General features: G+C 39.1%; 1 long non-coding RNA gene across 2 annotated transcripts; it reads left to right on the top strand.

Moving 5' to 3' along the window:
- Positions 1-1761: 1761 nt before the first annotated feature.
- Positions 1762-10636, top strand: LOC133800906 (uncharacterized). 2 transcript variants are annotated; one of them, XR_009876654.1, is made up of 3 exons: positions 1762-3547; positions 4693-5063; positions 10482-10636. It is a non-coding gene; the product is annotated as an uncharacterized LOC133800906 (long non-coding RNA). The 2 variants fall into 2 exon arrangements; XR_009876653.1 differs by lacking the exons at positions 1762-3547; positions 4693-5063 and adding an exon at positions 7541-9336.
- The last annotated feature ends 12584 nt before the right edge of the window (positions 10637-23220 follow it).

The raw sequence follows: 23220 nt of genomic DNA, 5'->3' as shown, positions 1-23220 counted from the left end.
CTAGCAAACCTTCCGAGAAAACTCGGAGTACGGTATTCGATCGATTAGGAAAGCACACCACTCAGAAGGATCTAAGAGACGTCATTGCTGATAGGAGAAGGACCGTCCCGGTCGAAGGGCAAGAGCCAATCCGACCTACCAGTCGAGTAGAAATACTCGTTGATGGTCTGCCGGATAGGAGCGCCCGACCAAGCAGTCCAGAAAATGAATCCCAAGCAGTGGCCCCAGGCATCCAAGCCCAGCTTGATGCTCTGACAGCAGCAGTTCAGAGTCTGTCAAAACAACTATCTGCGATTGATCCAGTAGACCATAGGAGTGGCAGCCCTTTCTGTGCTCGAATTAGTGCAGCCCAACCACCAGGGAAATACAAAGCACCGGTACTTCCAGTTTATACAGAAACGGCAGACCCGATAAGGCACGTGGGGAAATTCGAAGATCAGATGGAGCTGCTCGGGGTGAGTGATGACTATCGGTGCAGAGTCTTCCCCACCACATTGTCCGACATTGCCCAGGAGTGGTATTGGAAGTTTAAGCCTAACTCCATCACTTCTTGGGAAAGTTTTAGAAAGGAGTTTTGCAGGCAGTTTAGTGCTACTCGAACCCCTCCTATTTACGCCAATCACTTGGCGGATATTAAGCAGAGAAAGGATGAGTCTCCCAAGAACTACATACAAAGGTTTATGAGAGAAGCTAACCGAGCTACTGCGGTTGGAGATGAGGGGAAGATGGTGGAAATTTCTTCCGGCATTATCTATCGGAGTCCTTTGTGGGACAACATTCATCGAAATCCAATTTCAACATTACAACAATTTCTGGACCGGGCGGACAAGTACATGAAATTGGATGATGCAATTGAGAAGGGAGAGAAGGGCCTAAACAATCCGAGCGGATTGACTGATCCTCCCAAGAATGGTGGAAACGATCAAAGTGGTGGTAAGAAATGTGGGAATAACGGATCTGACCGCCACAATGAAAAGAAGGCTAAGTCGGGATCAAACGACAAGCCAACTAAGTATGAACCTCGATTCACCAACTACACCACTCTTTCGGCGAGCCGGGCGGAGATATATTTGGCCAGTCATCAGGAGGTCCCCTACCGGAAACCCCCACCAATCAAGAAGGAGATGAGTAAGAGAGATATGAACAAGTTCTGTCGCTTCCATGGAGACTATGGCCACGACACGAATGAGTGCAATCATCTCAAAGATGAGATAGAGTTTTTCCTCCGGTCGGGGAAACTGAAGAAGTATCAAGCAGAGAAGACCCAGGGAGAGGGAAGTAACAACAATCCTGGGTTCAAGCGGCAACGATCCCCACCTTTGCAACCTGAACCTGTGGACTTCACACTAGACACCATATGTGGAGGTCCATATCTTGCTGGAGATAGCAATAAGGCAAGGGAGAGGTATGCTCGTACCCTTCGTCATGAGTTGGATGCAGCATCAACCTCCGAAGTTATGACAATGGAGGAGCGACCACTGAAGAACCCATGATACGAAAATGAGTCCCTCACTTTCACTGAAGAAGATGCTCGACACGTAAGATATCCTCACAATGACCCTCTTGTTGTGACAGTCCAAATTGCGAATATGAAGGTGAAGAGATGTCTGGTCGACACAGGGAGTTCTGTGAACATTATTTATAAGTCATCTTTTGAGAGGATGAAGCTGTCTATCAATGACTTGAGGCCATGTGTAATATCCAACATTTTCATAATACATTTATTTATTATAACTCAAAGTTTTAATACATAAAATGTACAACTTTACAAATTTAAGAAATAGTAATGGAAAAATAGTGTTTAAAATATGATTTTATGTTTTTAATGAGATTAAAGAAAGAGAAACTTGAGTAGTCAAGTATTGGACCCAAATGTCAAATAATTTTAATTGGGGATTTTTATAAAATTAAGAAAGTTTGGCTAAAGGGCTTATTTGAAAAGAATTTTAGTATTTTGGGTCCAAGTGTAATTTTTAAAAATAAATAAATAAAAAAATAAAATAAAATAAAATAAAAGGCTTCAGCCTTTCATTTTACCCGAGCCTCTCTCTCTCTCTCCTCAGAAACTCTCTCTCTCTCTCTCTCTCTCTCTCTCTCTCTCTCTCTCTCTCTCTCTCTCTCCTCTGCGTATTACTGTTGCCGACGACGCAGGAGTACTTTCCGGCCACCATTTTTAGCCACGCGCCGGACCGTTGGATTCAGAGGCCTCCGAACTATCGACCAACGCGGGAATCTAGAGCTCACTCGCCGATTAAACGCCTCAACCACTCGATTTAAGTTCGGCCACCCCGCGACTTCAAAGTTGCGATTCGGCCACCTCGGGCATCCGTTTGCCGATCCGTCACCACCATCGTGCTCCTCGTGTTGTGGGCTTCAAAACCCAATAACTTGTTCCTACATCTACCATAGTTGGGTGGTGGGCCCACCACGAGCCACCGCGATCCACCGTAGACCGACGGTCGAAACTTAGTGTTCGAGGTTCCGAAGTACGTTTTGAGTCTCAGAAAATCATCGTTTGACTTGTTGTGGAACCCGATCATTTTGGTATAATTTCTTTAACCTATATATTGTGATTTAATTGTGATTGATTAGAGTAATTGTTATTATGTGTATTTATAGTATATAATTATATATTATTGATATATGGAATATTTTCTGTAAATTACTGGCTGTCTGGGATTATATATATTTTTTATACAGGTTTTGATTTTGGAATTGTCCACTTTATAGCCGTTGTGCTGTCCAATTTTCTAGAAAATATTAGATATTAAATAAAGTATAAAAATACATATTTAATTGATTTTTCCATTAATATGGAAATTATTATGATTAATTAATTTTAATTATTATTGTTATTGTTTTGTTAAGTAAATCAAGAATACAGTTTTATGTATATATATATCTATGAAAAGTGTGATTTATAGTAAACGTATTATTTAACAATTATTCTTATATGTTAATATTTTGTTAATATTTGAATATTAAAATAATATCAAATATTAGTTTCTTACAGTTATTGATATTTGTAAGACCAGTGAATTTTGGAGAAAGTATATTTATTATATCACTGGAATTGATATTATGACTATTTAATAATAATAGAAATATTTATATTTATATTATTATCATTATATTGATTATTACAACTTTATGTTAAAAATATGATTTCTTTTATAAAATGATTATTTGAATATATACATTCATATACGTATTGCTATTAAAGTATTTTGTTATTAATATCGAAATAAGTTTAATTATAGACGATAATTATTATTTTGTTGGGATTATTATTATTATTATCATAAGAGTACATTATCTTATGAGCAAGGTTTAAAGCATTGTTTTATATGAAGAGTTATTTGCATTACGTTGATAATAATTTATTATTATCATTTATATAGTTTCTGGTATTATTAATATACACTATCAATAGTGTATATTTATGATTTTGATAGAATTTAATAAATGATGTGCATTGAATAGGATTTGTATGGATTTGATTGATTGACTCTTGGTGAGGAATTTTAAAATAAGCTAAGGACCTAAGGTAAGTAAATCTCACCTTTTGTGCTTAAGTGTAAGATGCATGACTACATTGATTGTGTACATCTGATGAGTTAAGTATGGTATGATGATGATGCATATGATAAGTATGTGAAGAATGGTTATATGAACACCATAAGGGTGTTGTGTGATATGTAATTGATGAATTCTGTGATATGTGAAAGATGTCTTACTTGGTTAAGAATGATATGAATTATGTGCAAGTATGTGTTCTTATGTTGATGGATATGTGGATTACTCTATGTTCATGATTTGTTATATGTTATGATATATGAAGCGTTTAAGTTTTTAGGCTGGAAACCTTAGACCTGAGCCATAGCTCTACGTTAAGGTATAACAACGCCACCAACCCAAAGCTTCATGTATTATGACTAAAGATGTTTTGAGTTATATGAGATGTGATACAATGCCTTGATTGAATACCATCAACATCAGTCATGAACACGAACATTGGCATTTCAGCATCAGCATGTATGCATGGCATGTACATTTATGTGATATAAGACCATGCATATGGATATGAGAAAAGTTATGAAATGTCTTGAAAAGTCTTATGTAAAGTTAAACATTTTAATGACACAAGGCTTAAGCAAAGTGATAATAAGATGTTTAAAAAGGGTGCCACTGTTTTGATGAAGCAATCAAGTAAGTTCAGTAAAGAAGACGGAAGTCTATAAGACTTATAGTGGCTGCCCACTAGTGTGGGCTAGGTCAGAGTTGACCATTCAGATATGTTTGCCATGTTTCCGTCTTTCTCCTCCATATGTGTAATAAGTATGGCAGCTATGGCAACGATGAAATGAGTGTTATGATGAGCCTAGCTGAGATGATGGCTAGCCGGAGGAGAACCCATGGGATTCTATATGATATGTGTAACAAGCCCTGCAGGCATTGGCTGAATCAAACAGTGTGCACAAGTGATATTGGGCCCATAAAAATGTGAAACTAAAAGAAAGAGCATAAAAGTAAAGTTTGAAAGTGCATGAGCAATAAATGAAATGCATAAGTATATAAGTCAGCATATTAGTATATGTGCACTACAAACTCACGACATTCATGTGTATGTGTATGCATGAGATTTGCTTACTGAGCGTTAGCTCATTATGTTATTTTCCAACATTTTTCCAGGTGTGGCTTTAGCTGTTGAGCAACTTGTGGAGCACGGACTCAGTAGCAATGCAATAATGGTTTAGAGTTTTCATATGGCTGCCTTAAATTTAAAGTATTCATACGTGTAATAATTTATTCTAATAAGTTTATATAAAAGTTTAAATTTTTCTGCATTTCTTCGTATCATTTTATTTAATCCTTTTGGTCAAGTGCCTTACATACTCGTAAACCCTAGAATTACGAGTATGTGGCAGACGTACCCTACCTTAGGGACGTTACAAATGGTATCAGAGCTTTGAGTTTGTAGATGTCGTATACTCGTTATGTTATTAGATTTTGGGATCTGAAATGCTACTGAGTTCCGCCACAAGACAAGCCACACGTTAATGGTTAGTATAATTTATCCATATTTTAGTTAATGTATGTTAATGATGTTGTATAATTGTATTAGAAACTCATTGTGTGTTTGAGTTTCCATGATATAAGTATGAGTTTGGATTAAATGAATATTCTCATGCACGGTAGAGAAATTGAAGTTTGTTATTTATCTGAATGCATGCCTTTATTATTGATGTGATAAATAATTGATGATTTATCGATGTCGATGTTTGGATTGTTAATTGATATTCTCAAGCTTTGAAAGTGACCTATTAGTCCAGTTAGTGTGTTAAGGGTTAATATGTCAGGTTAGTGTTTTGGAGAGCAAAGTTTTAGGTTGTTGCTGAGAGCACACACAATAAGAGACTTTAGTGAAACAGTAGTAATATATAGAAAAAAAAAAAAAAATACATAATACATTAAGGATTGGGGTTTTGGACACGTTCTACCTCGTCAATCAACTTTTGTTGTTCAACTCTAAGGGTCTCCCCAGTAGTTTGCAGTGTCTGAAATTTTTCCTTCATATCGACTGAGTAGTTAGCAAGAAGTGTAGTTAAAGTCCCATTCTCCTTAACCAACTTCTCCTTCTCTCGAGTCAATGCCTTGTTGGCATTTCTAATGGTTATCATCTCTTGTTTTTGTGTTTCTATATACCTTTTCAAGTGGTCAACCTCTTGTTCTCTTGCAAGAACCCGTTGGCCTAGGTTTGAGACCGATGCTGCCGCCTGAGTGGTAAGAACTAAGGAATCTTTTACAGCTTGTAGGTCTGACCTATGGGATAAAATTATTTGGTCTTTAGGGGTGAGTATGCTTTGACCTATACTAATGGCCACCTTTTTATCGAGCATAGCTGAATCCTCCACCGTGACAAGGCCAGTATCAGAATAAAATTTGGGAAGCCAAACTCTGGGAAATTGAGTATTTCGTTCTGGGATGTGTACCGTAGGATACACCATTAGCTGTGGTAGGGGTGCAGAAATTTGTGGTGAAGATTCGATAGTGGGAAGATTTGGCTCAGGTAAAGCTAAAGTTAGGTCTAAGTTCAGCTGAGATGATGAGGATGCCATAGGTTGCTTAGCTTGAGTAATGGACGGAAGTAATAATGATTTGGTTTTCAAAAGCTTGAGATTGATTGTGTTTTAGTGTGTATGTGATGAATTTTATTTATAGAAAAATGTGTTGAACTGTTGGGTCATTGGATCCTTGAATTTGTTTGTTTTCAAGATAGATATCACAGATTTTATCTTGTTCAATGTGTTACGCTATCCTCTCTGATGATGAAAGTCAAACTTATTAGATGTTGTCGACATGGAAATCACTTCTATTGATTTTGCGATCCTGATTTGAACATGGAAACAATTTGTAAATTGTTGAATGAATCGAGGTGATAAATGTTATTTACTGAATTACTATGTAGTGTGAATTACTTTCGGCGATTAAATTATAGTATATTAGCTGTTTTATTCCGAAAGTAAGATAATGTATTACTTGTGTGAAGTGATGACTGAGTATTATTGGTATAGGTGTTGAAATGAGACATGTCTAACTTATTAGACATGTGAGAATTATTCGTTTTAGTAGATGAAGTGGTGGATTGGTCAGTCAAGACTTATCCCATGTTTTATTCAATGAAGGGATACTAAGCTAAGTGTGTGAATTTCCGAGTGGCCACGGTTATTTGCATTCTAGCATAGTATCAATATGCCCTTTATTATTTTATACATTTGGAAACAATTTTGATTTTTAAATGTTTTCTTAGAGAAAGAATGAGAGTCAGGCTTTTCTGAACTGGTACCTAATGAATGGCCTATCTCACTATTTCTCATTCAGGGCAAGAAGTCGGTTTTGACAACGAAAGGGTTTCACAGAGACTTGGTTTTAAAGAATAATCTTCATCGGCTATATAATTGTTTTCTAGTTATCCAATTTTTTTATGTCAAAAAACTTTCTATTGAACAAACTTGTTGCTCAATTTAGCATCTATTATCAAGGTATAACCAGTCAATTGCATCTGCTTAAAAAAAAAAAAAAAAAAAAATTGACTGTAAGACATGAAGATCAAGGATGTTTTCATGATGATGGTCATTTTCTCTTCTTACGTTATGTGGTTTGTGTTCAAAAGTATGGATGATGAGGATTCGTTTGTATTTTCGTATACATTCATTGTAATTTATACTATTGTTATAGCTTATTTCCTTTCTATCTATATTGTAGTCCTCATGTGAGGTGTTTACACATCCTCGCCTTTTTATATATGATAAGGATTACAAGAAGTCAGGAATAAGTTTTGTTTTCGGGGTGAAAGTAAGTGTTGTGTATAAAATCTTATGCTGTGAAATGTTGTTCTGTTTATTTGTAATGGTAGTTATTGTCTCCGATTATCAAATTTTAGTTTGAAATTTCGAGGACGAAATTATTTTAACGGGGGAAGGATTGTAATATCCAACATTTTCATAATACATTTATTTATTATAACTCAAAGTTTTAATACATAAAATGTACAACTTTACAAATTTAAGAAATAGTAATGGAAAAATAGTGTTTAAAATATGATTTTATGTTTTTAATGAGATTAAAGAAAGAGAAACTTGAGTAGTCAAGTATTGGACCCAAATGTCAAATAATTTTAATTGGGGATTTTTATAAAATTAAGAAAGTTTGGCTAAAGGGCTTATTTGAAAAGAATTTTAGTATTTTGGGTCCAAGTGTAATTTTTAAAAATAAATAAATAAAAAAATAAAATAAAATAAAATAAAAGGCTTCAGCCTTTCATTTTACCCGAGCCTCTCTCTCTCTCTCCTCAGAAACTCTCTCTCTCTCTCTCTCTCTCTCTCTCTCTCTCTCTCTCTCTCTCTCTCCTCTGCGTATTACTGTTGCCGACGACGCAGGAGTACTTTCCGGCCACCATTTTTAGCCACGCGCCGGACCGTTGGATTCAGAGGCCTCCGAACTATCGACCAACGCGGGAATCTAGAGCTCACTCGCCGATTAAACGCCTCAACCACTCGATTTAAGTTCGGCCACCCCGCGACTTCAAAGTTGCGATTCGGCCACCTCGGGCATCCGTTTGCCGATCCGTCACCACCATCGTGCTCCTCGTGTTGTGGGCTTCAAAACCCAATAACTTGTTCCTACATCTACCATAGTTGGGTGGTGGGCCCACCACGAGCCACCGCGATCCACCGTAGACCGACGGTCGAAACTTAGTGTTCGAGGTTCCGAAGTACGTTTTGAGTCTCAGAAAATCATCGTTTGACTTGTTGTGGAACCCGATCATTTTGGTATAATTTCTTTAACCTATATATTGTGATTTAATTGTGATTGATTAGAGTAATTGTTATTATGTGTATTTATAGTATATAATTATATATTATTGATATATGGAATATTTTCTGTAAATTACTGGCTGTCTGGGATTATATATATTTTTTATACAGGTTTTGATTTTGGAATTGTCCACTTTATAGCCGTTGTGCTGTCCAATTTTCTAGAAAATATTAGATATTAAATAAAGTATAAAAATACATATTTAATTGATTTTTCCATTAATATGGAAATTATTATGATTAATTAATTTTAATTATTATTGTTATTGTTTTGTTAAGTAAATCAAGAATACAGTTTTATGTATATATATATCTATGAAAAGTGTGATTTATAGTAAACGTATTATTTAACAATTATTCTTATATGTTAATATTTTGTTAATATTTGAATATTAAAATAATATCAAATATTAGTTTCTTACAGTTATTGATATTTGTAAGACCAGTGAATTTTGGAGAAAGTATATTTATTATATCACTGGAATTGATATTATGACTATTTAATAATAATAGAAATATTTATATTTATATTATTATCATTATATTGATTATTACAACTTTATGTTAAAAATATGATTTCTTTTATAAAATGATTATTTGAATATATACATTCATATACGTATTGCTATTAAAGTATTTTGTTATTAATATCGAAATAAGTTTAATTATAGACGATAATTATTATTTTGTTGGGATTATTATTATTATTATCATAAGAGTACATTATCTTATGAGCAAGGTTTAAAGCATTGTTTTATATGAAGAGTTATTTGCATTACGTTGATAATAATTTATTATTATCATTTATATAGTTTCTGGTATTATTAATATACACTATCAATAGTGTATATTTATGATTTTGATAGAATTTAATAAATGATGTGCATTGAATAGGATTTGTATGGATTTGATTGATTGACTCTTGGTGAGGAATTTTAAAATAAGCTAAGGACCTAAGGTAAGTAAATCTCACCTTTTGTGCTTAAGTGTAAGATGCATGACTACATTGATTGTGTACATCTGATGAGTTAAGTATGGTATGATGATGATGCATATGATAAGTATGTGAAGAATGGTTATATGAACACCATAAGGGTGTTGTGTGATATGTAATTGATGAATTCTGTGATATGTGAAAGATGTCTTACTTGGTTAAGAATGATATGAATTATGTGCAAGTATGTGTTCTTATGTTGATGGATATGTGGATTACTCTATGTTCATGATTTGTTATATGTTATGATATATGAAGCGTTTAAGTTTTTAGGCTGGAAACCTTAGACCTGAGCCATAGCTCTACGTTAAGGTATAACAACGCCACCAACCCAAAGCTTCATGTATTATGACTAAAGATGTTTTGAGTTATATGAGATGTGATACAATGCCTTGATTGAATACCATCAACATCAGTCATGAACACGAACATTGGCATTTCAGCATCAGCATGTATGCATGGCATGTACATTTATGTGATATAAGACCATGCATATGGATATGAGAAAAGTTATGAAATGTCTTGAAAAGTCTTATGTAAAGTTAAACATTTTAATGACACAAGGCTTAAGCAAAGTGATAATAAGATGTTTAAAAAGGGTGCCACTGTTTTGATGAAGCAATCAAGTAAGTTCAGTAAAGAAGACGGAAGTCTATAAGACTTATAGTGGCTGCCCACTAGTGTGGGCTAGGTCAGAGTTGACCATTCAGATATGTTTGCCATGTTTCCGTCTTTCTCCTCCATATGTGTAATAAGTATGGCAGCTATGGCAACGATGAAATGAGTGTTATGATGAGCCTAGCTGAGATGATGGCTAGCCGGAGGAGAACCCATGGGATTCTATATGATATGTGTAACAAGCCCTGCAGGCATTGGCTGAATCAAACAGTGTGCACAAGTGATATTGGGCCCATAAAAATGTGAAACTAAAAGAAAGAGCATAAAAGTAAAGTTTGAAAATGCATGAGCAATAAATGAAATGCATAAGTATATAAGTCAGCATATTAGTATATGTGCACTACAAACTCACGACATTCATGTGTATGTGTATGCATGAGATTTGCTTACTGAGCGTTAGCTCATTATGTTATTTTCCAACATTTTTCCAGGTGTGGCTTTAGCTGTTGAGCAACTTGTGGAGCACGGACTCAGTAGCAATGCAATAATGGTTTAGAGTTTTCATATGGCTGCCTTAAATTTAAAGTATTCATACGTGTAATAATTTCTTCTAATAAGTTTATATAAAAGTTTAAATTTTTCTGCATTTCTTCGTATCATTTTATTTAATCCTTTTGGTCAAGTGCCTTACATACTCGTAAACCCTAGAATTACGAGTATGTGGCAGACGTACCCTACCTTAGGGACGTTACACCATGCTCTCAAGTCATTTATGGGTTCACTGGAGAAGGATTGTCACCAGCTGGAATGATCAAGTTGCCAGTCACGACGGGGGAGGCTCCCAAACATGAGACAGTGATGACCGAGTTTTTGATTGTCGACTTCCCGTCCGCCTACAATGTGGTTATTGGTCGACCACTGCTCACAAACTTACATGCGGCAGTTTCAATCTAGCACCTTTCCATGAAGTTCCCGACCAGTGCAGGCATAGACTGCGTCCAAGGAGACCAAAGAGAGGCTAGGGAGTGCTATAATGCCTCGGTAGCTAAAGCAAGGAAAAGGGCCAAGGAGAGAAACATGATTGTATGTGCTGAGAAAGAGGAGGTAGACGAGATGGATGTCGACCTAAGTTTTGCAGTTGTAACCCATTGGGAAGAGATGTTAGAGGAGTTTGGCCAAGAAAGCACTCTTGGTTTAAAAGAACAAAAATCCCCATCCGGTGATGAAGTCACCAAATAGGGCGTTGCCCAAAGCGAGGGAAGGGACTTTGATCCTCGCTTTGGGGATTATGAAAGTGATGTGGGACCGTCCGAGAAGTTAGAGGAGGTCCTGATAGATGAGAATGACCAGACAAGAGGGGTCAAAATTGGAAAAAAGTTGAAGGCAGAGGTGAGAGCACAACTGGTAGAATTCTTGAGAAGGAATCAAGATGTCCTCGCCTGGTCTCACAAGGATATGGTGGGTATCTCACCAACTGTGATCAGCCACGTGCTCAACGTGGATGAAAGCTATCCAGCAATGCAGCAGAAGAGAAGATTGCTTAACAAGGATCGAGCAAAGGCCCTCAAAGAGGAAGTGGAGCAGCTAAAGGAGAATGGGTTTATAAGGGAAGCATATTATCTTGCTTGGGTTTCGAACCCAGTGTTGGTGCCCAAACCCAATGGAAAATGGAGGACTTGTGTGGATTTTAGTGATCTGAACAAGGCGTGCCCAAAAGACTGCTTTCCTTTGCTGAGAATAGACCAACTGGTGGATGCAACCTCTGGTCATGAAACATTGTCCTTCATGGATGCGTATTCGGGGTATAACCAGATCAGCATGCATCCTCCTGATGAAGAACATACCAGCTTCCGAACAGACATAGGGTTATACTGCTACAGGGTCATGCCCTTTGGGTTAAAGAATGCAGGAGCTACCTATCAGCGTTTGGTAAATGGTATGTTCCATGACTTAATCGGCAAGAGCATGGAGGTGTACGTAGACGATATGCTGGTGAAATCAAAGGAAGCTGAAGGGCATGTACGAGACTTGGAGGAGTGCTTTGCAATACTGAGAAAGTACAGCATGAAGTTAAACCCCCTCAAGTGCTCATTTGGAGTGGGTTCTGGAAAATTTCTTGGGTTTATTGTGAGCTCCCGAGGAATAGAGGAAAATCCAAAAAAGATAAAGGCTCTCACAGAAATGAAGTCTCCGGCCAGAATTAAGGATGTGCAAAGCTTGACTGGGCGGATTGCAGCTCTAAGCAGATTCATCTCTAAATCAACAGACAAGTGTGTCACGTTTTTTAACCTGCTTAGAGGGAGCAAGAAGTTTGAGTTGACGGTAGAATGTGAGCCAGCTTTCCAAGCCATAAAGGAACATTTGGCCCAACCTCCTGTTCTTTCGAAGCCCGCTGATGGAGAAGACCTCTTTATGTACCTAGCAGTCACGGAGCACGCTGTTAGTGCTGCCCTAGTACGAGAAGAGGATAGAGTGCAGCACCCGATGTACTATGTCAGCAAATGATAACTCTACAAAATAGAGTTATTTTACCACTTTTTATGTGCTAATTGTTGCTTAATTCTTGAGATTTTAATTGATTTATTAAGTTTTAAAGTAATTTTGAATTTATTGGGTTTATTTTGATTTTATATATTTTGATGTGTTTTTATAGTTATTTTGTTATAAAATATTGTAGTTAATTATTTAAATTATTGTGTCTAGTAAAAAGTAAAAAAAAATGTGTGTTTTATTGAAACTAAATGTTAAATTAAATTAAATTTTAATTAATATTTTCAATGAATTAATATGATTTATTGGATAATTGAAAATATTTAATTTTGATTTAATTTATGTTTATTTTGTTAGGGATTTTGGTGTATTTGTGCTCTTGAAAAGCAAGAATAATGAAGAAAAAACATGGTGTTTTAAAGGAAAAGAAAGGAGAAAAAAATGGTATTTATCAAAAGCCCAAACCAGCCATGGCCCAGGCCCACCATTTCCTTCAGCCATTCCCTTGCTGCACCTCACGTTCAACACACCCAAGCCTCCCCACTTCAGCAGTCAGCCTCCTCCCTGATGCACCCAGCCCACGCCAGTGCACACAACCAGCCACGCCAGGCCATACCTGCCTAGCCGCCTGAACACATGCACCCAGCCAGCCTACATGGTCCAAGCAGCCTCCTTGCCAATTGTCTTGAGCCCATAAATTGTCCAAAAGCACTATTGTCCCCTTATGTCTAAAAATACCACTTTTTACCTCACTTTCTACACATTTTACCCCAAAACATCATTATTACACCCTATAATTTACCCATATTTGCCATATTATAATTAATTAAATTAATTTAATCAATTTAATTAATTTAAATTGATTATTTTAATACCTCATTTTGGCTATAAATATGGAGTTTTGAAGACCACTTAGGGTGTCCATTTTAGAGGAGGTTACCATACCATAATTTCTACACGTTCAAAACCTCCCTATTCTCTTTATCTTTTTCTTCTTTTTGGTTATTTTCTATGTATTTTTAGAGGAATAATTTGAGGGTTTCTCCTCCAAATTTTCCTATCTATGTTTGTAATTTTTTTGTTTGTATTTTCTATTCTAGTTATGAGTTTCTAATCTTTTTAAGATTATTAAGGTGATGATGAAACAATATGTAACTAGATAGTGTTTATTTTGTATGTTGATTTCCCATTTTGTGCAACAAAGTTTATGGAATTTTCTTCTTCAAATATTTTCTTCCATCTTAAATATCATGTATTTTGGATTGTTAGCACATATTTACACTATGTTTTTCATTAGTGCAAAAACATAATATTCTTTGTGTAAGATGTGTCATTAAATTGTACACATCCATGCTTAGAACAAAAATATTATGTTTTGCCTTATAAATAATGTTCATTGATTTATTTGTTATTTCATTAGATTGATTTACACTAAATGCTTTGAAATTATAATTTTGAAAAGTGAAGAAAAATCTTATATTTTTAGAAGTAATTTGTGCTTAAAATTATAAATCTATTTAGAAAATGATAGTTTTATTTATTTTAACTATCACTAAAACTTGGGAATCAATGTACTTATAAATATTATTAAATTTATATTTTGTGGATTCTAATCCTTAATAATCTTATTTTACCATCTTGTTTGCAATTATTAATTTAGTAATATATATTGTCTTTAATTTCTATATTATTGTCTTTTATTTTTATTTTCATTATTCAAATTTTCATCAATCTTTGGAGCTAGGTTAGAATTTATTAATTTTGATTTAAAATAGTTTTATTTTCGATTTTAGACAACTCCTTTAGGTTCGATCTCGTGCTTACACGAACACTATATTCCATATACGATTCGTGCGCTTGCGAGTATAAATTTTTAAAACATACCCGTTTTGGGTTCATCAGCAAACGATTGATGGGAGCAGAATCCTGGTATCCCATGATCGAGAAGTTGGCTTATTTCTTGGTACTTGCATCACGTAAATTGGGACCATACTTCCAGGCACACCCCATTAAAGTCCTTACCGACCAGCCCCTACGTCAAGTCTTGCAGAAGCCGGAGTCATCTGGTCGGCTACTTAAATGGGCGGTTGAGTTGGGCCAATTCGAAATCAAGTACCAACCGAGATCTGCTATTAAGGGTCAGGCTTTGGCAGATTTCATTGCTGAATGTATCGGGATCGCTGATGTTCCTGACTAGCAAGGGTGTGTCACTGAGCAGAAAGAGGAACTTCCTACTTGGCAACTTTTTGTTGATGGGTCGTCGAATGAGCATCATTCAGGAGCTGGAATCATATTGGTCACACCAGAGAAGCACCGGATTCATTGCGCACTAAGGTTCGGATTCAATGCTTCTAACAATGAGGCAAAGTATGAAGCCCTTCTAGCAGGCTTGCGCTTGGCTAGAGATGTTCGTGCTCGGTCGGTGGAAGTAAACAGTGATTCCCAATTGGTGGTCTACCAAATCTTGGGGGAATATCAGGCAAGGGGCCTACGCATGGTGGCATACTTAAATAAGACCAAGGATCTGCTAGCACAATTCGAGGAGTATACCATCAAGTTGGTACCACAGGAGCAGAACTTTAACACAAATGCTCTAGCAAAGCTATCTAGTGCAAAAGATATCGAAACTCTGAACATAGTACTGGTGGAATATTTGGTGGAGCCGAGCATTAATGAACAAGAAGCCATGCCTATCACAATAGCTGACACTTGGATGACACCCATCATTGCTTACCTTGAGCAAGGAACTCTCTCAGACGATCGTAATGAAGCAAAGAAGGTTATGAGGCAAGCTGCTAGGTACATTATGATGGATGGGGTGTTGTATAGAAAAGGGTACTCCTTGCCTCTCCTCAGGTGCATAGCACCCGACCAGTCAAAAACTTTATTAGCTGAAGTGCACAAGGGGTTCTGTGGAGATCATGTTGGGGGGCAGAGTCTATCTAAAAAGATTTTACGGCAAGGATTTTTCTGGCCTACAATGAACGAGGATTCTATGGTGTACGTAAAGAAGTGTGATAAATGCCAGAGATTTTCTAAAGTGCCCAGGGCGCCTCTGAATGTCTTGAAGCAAATGCAGAGCCCGTGGCCTTTTGCAATGTGGGGCATTGATCTAATTGGGAAATTACCCAAAGGGAAAGGAGGAGTGCAGTTTGCAGTGGTTGTTGTGGATTACATCACTAAGTGGACTGAAGCTGAACCACTAGCCATAATCACCTCAAAGAAAGTGTTAGACTTTGTGGTTAAGAATATAATATGTCGCTATGGTCTGCCCAAGAAGATAGTGACTGACAACGGCACCCAATTCGACAGTGACATATTTACCGATTTCTGCACTCGGCATGGCATCACAAAAAGTTTCTCCTCGGTAGCCCATCCACAAGCCAATGGGCAGGTTGAAGCCGTAAACAAAACTCTGAAGGACACTCTGAAAAAGCGTCTAGAACGAGCTAAGCATGATTGGGCGGAAGAATTGCCAGAAGTCCTTTGGTCATACAGTACTACTGCCCGAACAACAACTGGTCATACCCCCTTCTCCTTGGCGTATGGGTATGAAGACGTGTTACCTGTGGAAGTAGACCCACCATCTCACCAAAGGACCATGTACAACCAGGAGGAGAATCATCAATTGCTAGCAGAATCTTTGGATTCCCTCGAGGAGAGACGAGAAAAGGAAAGCTTGAGAGTTGCTGCTCATCAGCAAAAGGTGGCGCACTATTTTAATTCCAAAGTCTGAGATCGAAAGTTCCAGGTCAGAGATTTGGTCCTCAGAAAGGTGTTCATCAGAGACCCAGCGGCTGGAGTACTAGGACCAAACTGGAAGGGACCGTATCAGATTGAGCAAGTCTTACCACCCCACACTTACAAGCTTGCTCGGTTAAATGGAGAGCTGATCATGAACTATTGGAATGGCGAGCACTTGAGGAAATATTATCAATGGATACTGCTTACAGAGTAGTAGCTTTGTATCAAGTGCTTAACTTGTTATTTAAGTTTGTTTGTGAACTGGCTATTTGCTAACCAGTCATGTTATTTTGAACAATGTTATTTTGTTTGAGACTCGTAATTAGACACGTTTTGTCTTTTTTTTTTTACGAGTAATAAAAGAGATCACGCGCAGCGTGGTCAAATCTTGATACAAATTTTGCATATGTGTTGATTATTCTTGCTTGGCAGTGTTCAACTGTCATTACAATTTAAAACAAAAAAGGTCTTCTAAAAGAAATACTGAACAATGTTCAACTGGTCGGTATCCATCAGATGAATACCAACGTTTAAATAGTTGCTTGTTTTTTGCAATGGTTAACTGCTGAAAATTCTTTTGTATATTCTATGTGTTTCACGAGTAATAACTGCTCGAACAAATTCGGTCAAGTAGCAAGTGACTAAGGATTTTTCAACCCTCAATCACTTGGGGGGCACATAGGATATACTGACGTGCACTTCAACACAGACAATAAGAGCACGAGCAAAGATATTTATTTTTAGGCTGACTTGTAAATTTTTGAAGTCCAAAAAGGCCATTAAGCTAACTTGTTTGACAAAGCTTAAGTAACTTGGAATTTTTAAAAAAATTTAAGTTAGAAGCAGATATTCGTGTGACAATAAACGTTATGCTCATAAAATGTTAAAGCAATAAGAGCGTGAGAAAGTATACTTAGTATGAACTTATGAAATGTCTAGAATTTCTAAGTTAGAAAACTAAGTACTCATGTGAAAATAAAAGGCATACAGAGTGACTTTACTAGTCACAATAAACTTGTAATGTTTTAAGTGTAAAAAGACTTAAATGTTTCAAGTTAGCTAAAAAAGAAAAGTAAAGTGCAAATGTCAAACAACACGATCATACGAGCAAGAGTATATAACAAAATACAAGCAAAAATATAGAGAGCTGGTAGGATGACAACTTGTCTGGTCAGGCGAAGGCTTCTCTGGTCAGATGAGGGATCACTAGTCAGCTCTGGCAGGTTGGTCAACCCCTTCCTCATCTTCAGCTGCTCCTTCCGGTCGGAATGATAGCGTGGGAGAAGTAGATGTGGCACCGGCAGGATTAGCAACTTCCTCAGCAGCCCTGGTCTCACATTTAGCAAGCTCCTCTGCCTTAACCTCTTCGGTGAGAAAGTCGAGGTTGAGAGGCTTGTTTAGCTTCCACACCTGATAAAAACAGTTGAAGCAAATCTCCTCGTAGCAAGTCAGATCAGCTTCCTTCTCCTGCTTCAGCTCCTCATTCCCGCGAATCAGTCCCTCATTCTCGCGAGCTAACCCCTCGTTCTCACCAGTTAGTTTCTCTAGCCAATCAGTCAGCGACTTGTTGGTTTGGGTTAGTTTATCATTCCCATCAGCAAACCTCTTAAGAGAGTCCTCTTGCTCAGCCACAGTCTTCTCTGACCGCTCCAACTTGGATTGAAGATCCTTTTCTGAAGAAGTCAGAGCATCCACCCTAGTTTGGGCCTCCACTAGTTGATCATTTAAGACCTTGATCAACTCCTTGTAATCAACTGCTCGGAGCTGAGCGTGACTGATGGTGACAAGCGACCGCATGGAAAACAGGAGGTTATTACAAGTAAAAATATTAATAACAAACTGTCTTAAGATGAAACACTTACATTCATCAGCTGAGCAAGTCCTCTTCTTAAGAAGACTTCAACGCTAAGCCGAGGAAGGGATTCGAAGCTTTGAAGCATTGAAGTATCATGGACAATCTCATCAAGCAGTTCCTTTCTGAGGTCACCAGCTGTGCGAAGGACCTCGCTCGGACCAGCCTGATGAGTGGGGGTTAGGCTCGCTGTGGAAGGAAGCGAGGAAGGGGTCAGCTGCGGGATTGCAACTAGCCCCTCAGGTTGTCTCGCTTGGCTGGGTGGTACTGTCCTCGGGACCTTGCTCGGAGGAGTAGAGCCACTTCCTTCTCCAGACTTCCTCTTTGGGGCAGGAGGGGCGTTGAAATGTCTAAACATCTCTGGAACTGCAAAAAAGAAAGCACACGATTTGTTAGTAAAAATCTATAAAAAAGCAATATGTGGATAAATACATTACTACTACTAGACAGTTCTATTAGTCTCATATCACCAAGTTATCAAACATATTACTATGACTACTAGACCTGAGTTGAGAATCTGATCGAGGAAGTCGTCCTCGTCGTCGGATGATGAGCTCAGGTCCCTCTTAGGCTGGATGGCCCTTCCCTTCCCGGACTGGGCGGGAATAGCAGATATGCGCTGATCCTCTAGTTGAGGATCCCTAATGACGAGATTGCCTGGTCTACAGGAGTGAGGAGATGGTCCAGGAGAAAACTGGTCAGTCACCACCTCAGTGTCGGCGTTGGACTGATCAGTTGCGTCATTTTCCTCAGTGGTACTCTCCACGGTGATGTTTTGGTTACATGGTAGCAGGCCCGCCATCTGAAGGTTGTCCACAGTAACCAAAATTTTCACGTCCTTCTCCTCAATACACATGTTAGCCAACTCCTTTGCTCGCTTGAACATCTCTTGAGTGGGAAAGGGTTGCTCGAATGGACCCGCATGTGTAAAAGCCAAGTTGTTGGCTTTGATGTCAGATGTGAGAAAATACTATGTATAGTATTTCCCAGGGTTCGACTTGTGAGCGATGCCACAAAGGTATTTAACCCCCTTTTGCCTGTGAAAGAGGTGGAAAAAACTTGTGTTCTTATGGCTTGGGTTGGTCCTGAAGTCGAACAAGTAATGTACCTCGTGAGGAGTAGGCTCATCCCAGCCTTGCAGGTTGTAGAGAATGTACAGAGCAGACAACGCCTAAATCCCATTCGGAGCGATCTGGAAGGGAGAGACGTTGAAGTAATCCACTACTGACCGGAAGAAAGGTTGTAGCGGGATGGTCGCTCCTGCGAATATATGGTGCCTGGACCAGGCACAGTATGGTCCGCCGGGCCTGTTAGCTCTCTGGTGAGGGCGCGGACATATCACATTCACCCCTCTCAAACCCAAGGCTTGGATGTGTTTGTCAAACATCCCGGGGTTGAGTTTTGTAGGCTTGGCGGTAAACCAGGAAGGTGTTTCTTCTCCTTCCTTCCTTGGTTTTTGGACGGCCAGGTGCTGGACCTCGGTAGCGAAATTCTAGGTGGTTTGTCTCCGAGTCTTACTTGATTTTGGCATCTGGCGGGGTGGTCTCGAAGAAGCTGCAGTGTGGACCTCACTAGGTTCCACCACTTTTTGCGCCGCTCTGCGAGCAACTTGGGGATCCTGGTCCTGTGGGAGTCTATTGGACTTTTTCACCCTCATCGTCGACTGTTCAACTTGATGAAGGAACTGCTCTTTGTGAAGAAGGTACAAAGCTGAACGGGGGAGGATCTGCTTAAAACGGCGTAGGCGATCCTCAGGAGTGCGACTGGTGGGAGACTTTGATGAGGAGTCGCTGCTTTGAGGGGTCTTGATCGACTGTGGGACGGACATATCAAAATTCTTGTGGTTGTCACCTCCCTTATAGTCGAAGCGATTCATCTACAAAAAATAAAAATGGGGAGGTGAGTAACCATACAAATATAATTCAACAAGAGCAAAATTTATTTTTCTACTTAGAAAAAATTTATCTAAGTAGTGAAAATTTAGCATGCATGGAGAAAAAATAATTTTAGTGCTTAAAAGTGCCTAAAAATGTTTAAAAGTGCCTTAAAAGTGCTTAAGGCATGGTGTCCGAGTGTGTCGTGTGTGCGCCGTGTGTTCTTGCTTGCTGTCCGAGGGGGCTGGGTGATGCATCCGAGGGGCCAGTGGTGCGTCCGAGCGGCTGTGCCAGTCCGAGGGTCTGCATGTTCGAGGAGCAGCTACGTCCGAGTGGATGGCCTGCGTCTGAGTTGCTGCCACACATGTGTCCGAGGAGCTGCACACCTTGCGTCCGAAGAGCCCAGCGCCCCTGGCGTGTCTGCGTGGGTGTCCGACCGGACACCTGGTGTCCGAGGAAGCGTGTCCGAGGGTTCCGTGGGATCTAGTCCAAGTAGCTCAAGCATTCGAGGGTGCGTGTCTGTAACGCCCTACTTCCTTAGAGTCGTTACTAAGTGAGTTTAAAAACGTGCTTTCAACTCGCTAATCGAGGTATTAAGTCAAACAGTGTAACTAAGCCATAAACAGAGGAAAAATGTAGAATTAATTCCATATTATTGAAGATCATAAAAGTTTGACACCTGGGATCCCAAAATACAGTTTAGAAATATTTACAACATAAAAACTGTACTAAGTCGGCTAAACGACAAAATCTAAGTTCATTTACAAGCATCTCCCAAAATCCTCTGGCTGTGGCGGCCAGGCTGGACAAACATGTACATGCCGCCTCACGCCTGCTGTACTCATGGTTGGTTGATCTTCTCTTTACCTTTACCTGCACCACAGAGCATCTGTGAGCCGAAGCCCAGCAAGAAAACCCACAAACAGATAACATATGCAACACATATATCAAGCATATAAACAGGCCACCAATGGGCTAAATACATACAGCCTAGCAGTCTCAGGCGTTTATCGAGCCCTGGGTTCGTGGACCACGCGGTGAGGATATCCCAGGTATCCTTTTAGGGACCCGCCCTGGCAACTCGCACTCTACGTGCTCAACGCTGCTCCCGGCCCCTCGCCGTTCTCGGTCCACACCGCTCCCGGCTCTAGCCGATCATTCACATCATAATATTCATAGCATAGCAAGAAAGTACAGAATTCTAGCATATTCAATTAAAGGGCTACGCCCTACAGTTCTAACATATATGGGCTCAGCCCTGCATACCAATTCTATTCAAACACATTGGGCTCAGCCCTGCACACAAGCTCTATGGGAACAAGGGTTTTCTTACCTGAGTTCAGAGCTTTCTGAGCACCGATGCCCCGAGCACAGTCCTCTAACGTGAACCTCGTCGAAACCCTAGTCACAACACATTAACAATGTCCATCCATAAAATTTCTAATCCAATAAATAACTTCGAGCCATAACCCTAACCTCCGGGACCATGAATTCTATCAATCCGAGTGATAAAATCCATCCCGAGCCTTACCCCTTGAGTTCCCAAGCTTAAAATACCCTTAAAATCTCAAACTGGCACTAAGGGTCGTGGCCCCACCCACAAGAGCCGCGGCTAGCCTTGAAACAGAGGCTAGCACCACACTGACCCCCACACAGGCCGCGACGCGCATGAACCTCTCGGCCACCCATGGCCGCGCGCGCACACGGGCCGCGGCTCTCACCTCCAAACCCAGATTTTTCACCCTTTTTCCTGCATTTCCTCAAGCCAATCCTTACCAAAACCAAGCTAACAATCCTAGATAATTAACACCATCATTCCAGCTCAGCATCAACATCAAAACCCATTAAAGTCTGCTCCAAAATCTCAACTAAATCACTCAAGAACAATTCAAACTTGCTAACATGCATGCTCTAACAAACCAGCAGAAATTCTAAACATAACCTCTATAATTAAAGCTTACCTCTTGCTGAATTAAATCTTAGAACCAGTCCCCCCTTAAGCTCCAAGCTCCCTAAATCCCAGCTGAACTCCTTAGACCTTCAAGTTGATTCCCATAGTTTTCCTTGTGTTTATCTTAGAGAGTGAATGAGAAAGGAAGAGATAAAACTATCCTTAGCTGAAAGAAAAGAGAGTAAGTCTGTTTCCCTAGAGTTTCTAAGTAATTCCTCTTTTTGTTTTATTTGACTTAAGTCTAAAGGGTTACCTCAAGGCTCGGGGTACCAAAACGTCCCCGAAGGCAAAATGGTAAATTTCCCCAATATTCCCGCCTAAACATACTATCCTCAAATATATCTCCAAATAATTATTTTCATGTCCCAATAATCCCGTAACATACCTAGTACCCAAATTACCCGTTGACTCGACCCAAGTTCGAATCTCAACCCTGTTGTGACTTTCTGACTAACCGCTCACCAGGACTGCCTCGGTCCGTGCTGCACAGACATATCACATATACATAACATTTATCACATTTATACCCCTAATATCCAAATGGGGTCCACATGCGTATTTAACTTAACTAAATGTGCATCACAATCATATATACACATAAATCCACATATAAGCATATTAAACCACTTATTGCCCTCCAGGCACACTAATCAAGGGCTAAGCCCGATTAGCAAATTCGGGTCGTTACAGTGTCCGAGGTGCCGAAGGCCCTAGTCTGAGTATAGCTAGCATCCGATCGGATGCCCTTGGGACCGAGGGGCTATTGTATGGTCTGATCAGACCATACTTTTTATAAAGAAAAAAAACAATGGCCAAACGGCCATACCCCATGTCCCATACCCAAACCTCACCATAAACCCTAAGCCGAAAACAAAGCCTAAAATCCATAGCACAAACACATTTTTCACCCAAAATACACAACCACAAGATCAAAATGGGGAAAATGAAAGGTTTTCAAATGTTCTTTGTAACGCCCCAACTCCAGGGACCGCTACGGTGTGCCTTGTAAACAGTGCTAAACTCGCTAATGGAGTCATTTGGCCAAAGACGTGTAACTAAGTATGATTAGCGGTTTAGGGATTAAACATTTTGGTTAAGATGTAACGTTTCACTAGAACGTTTAATATATACATTGGGATCCCGAAAATATAGTTTCAGAGCCTAGTACAGAAAATATTTACAACAAGCCGTTCTAAGCGGCAAAACAGGGTTCAACCCTAGTTCCACTTTAAAGCTCGGCCGTGGCGGACGAGCAGCTGCATATGTACACGTCATCACCTAAGCTCTCCAACTCAAGGATGGACCAGCTTCCTCTTGCC

The sequence above is a fragment of the Humulus lupulus genome, chromosome 9 (genome assembly GCF_963169125.1).
Source record: "Humulus lupulus chromosome 9, drHumLupu1.1, whole genome shotgun sequence".
Classification (NCBI taxonomy): domain Eukaryota; kingdom Viridiplantae; phylum Streptophyta; class Magnoliopsida; order Rosales; family Cannabaceae; genus Humulus; species Humulus lupulus.
The sequence above is the reverse complement of the archived record's forward strand: the minus strand, read 5'-3'. Positions and strand labels throughout refer to the sequence as shown.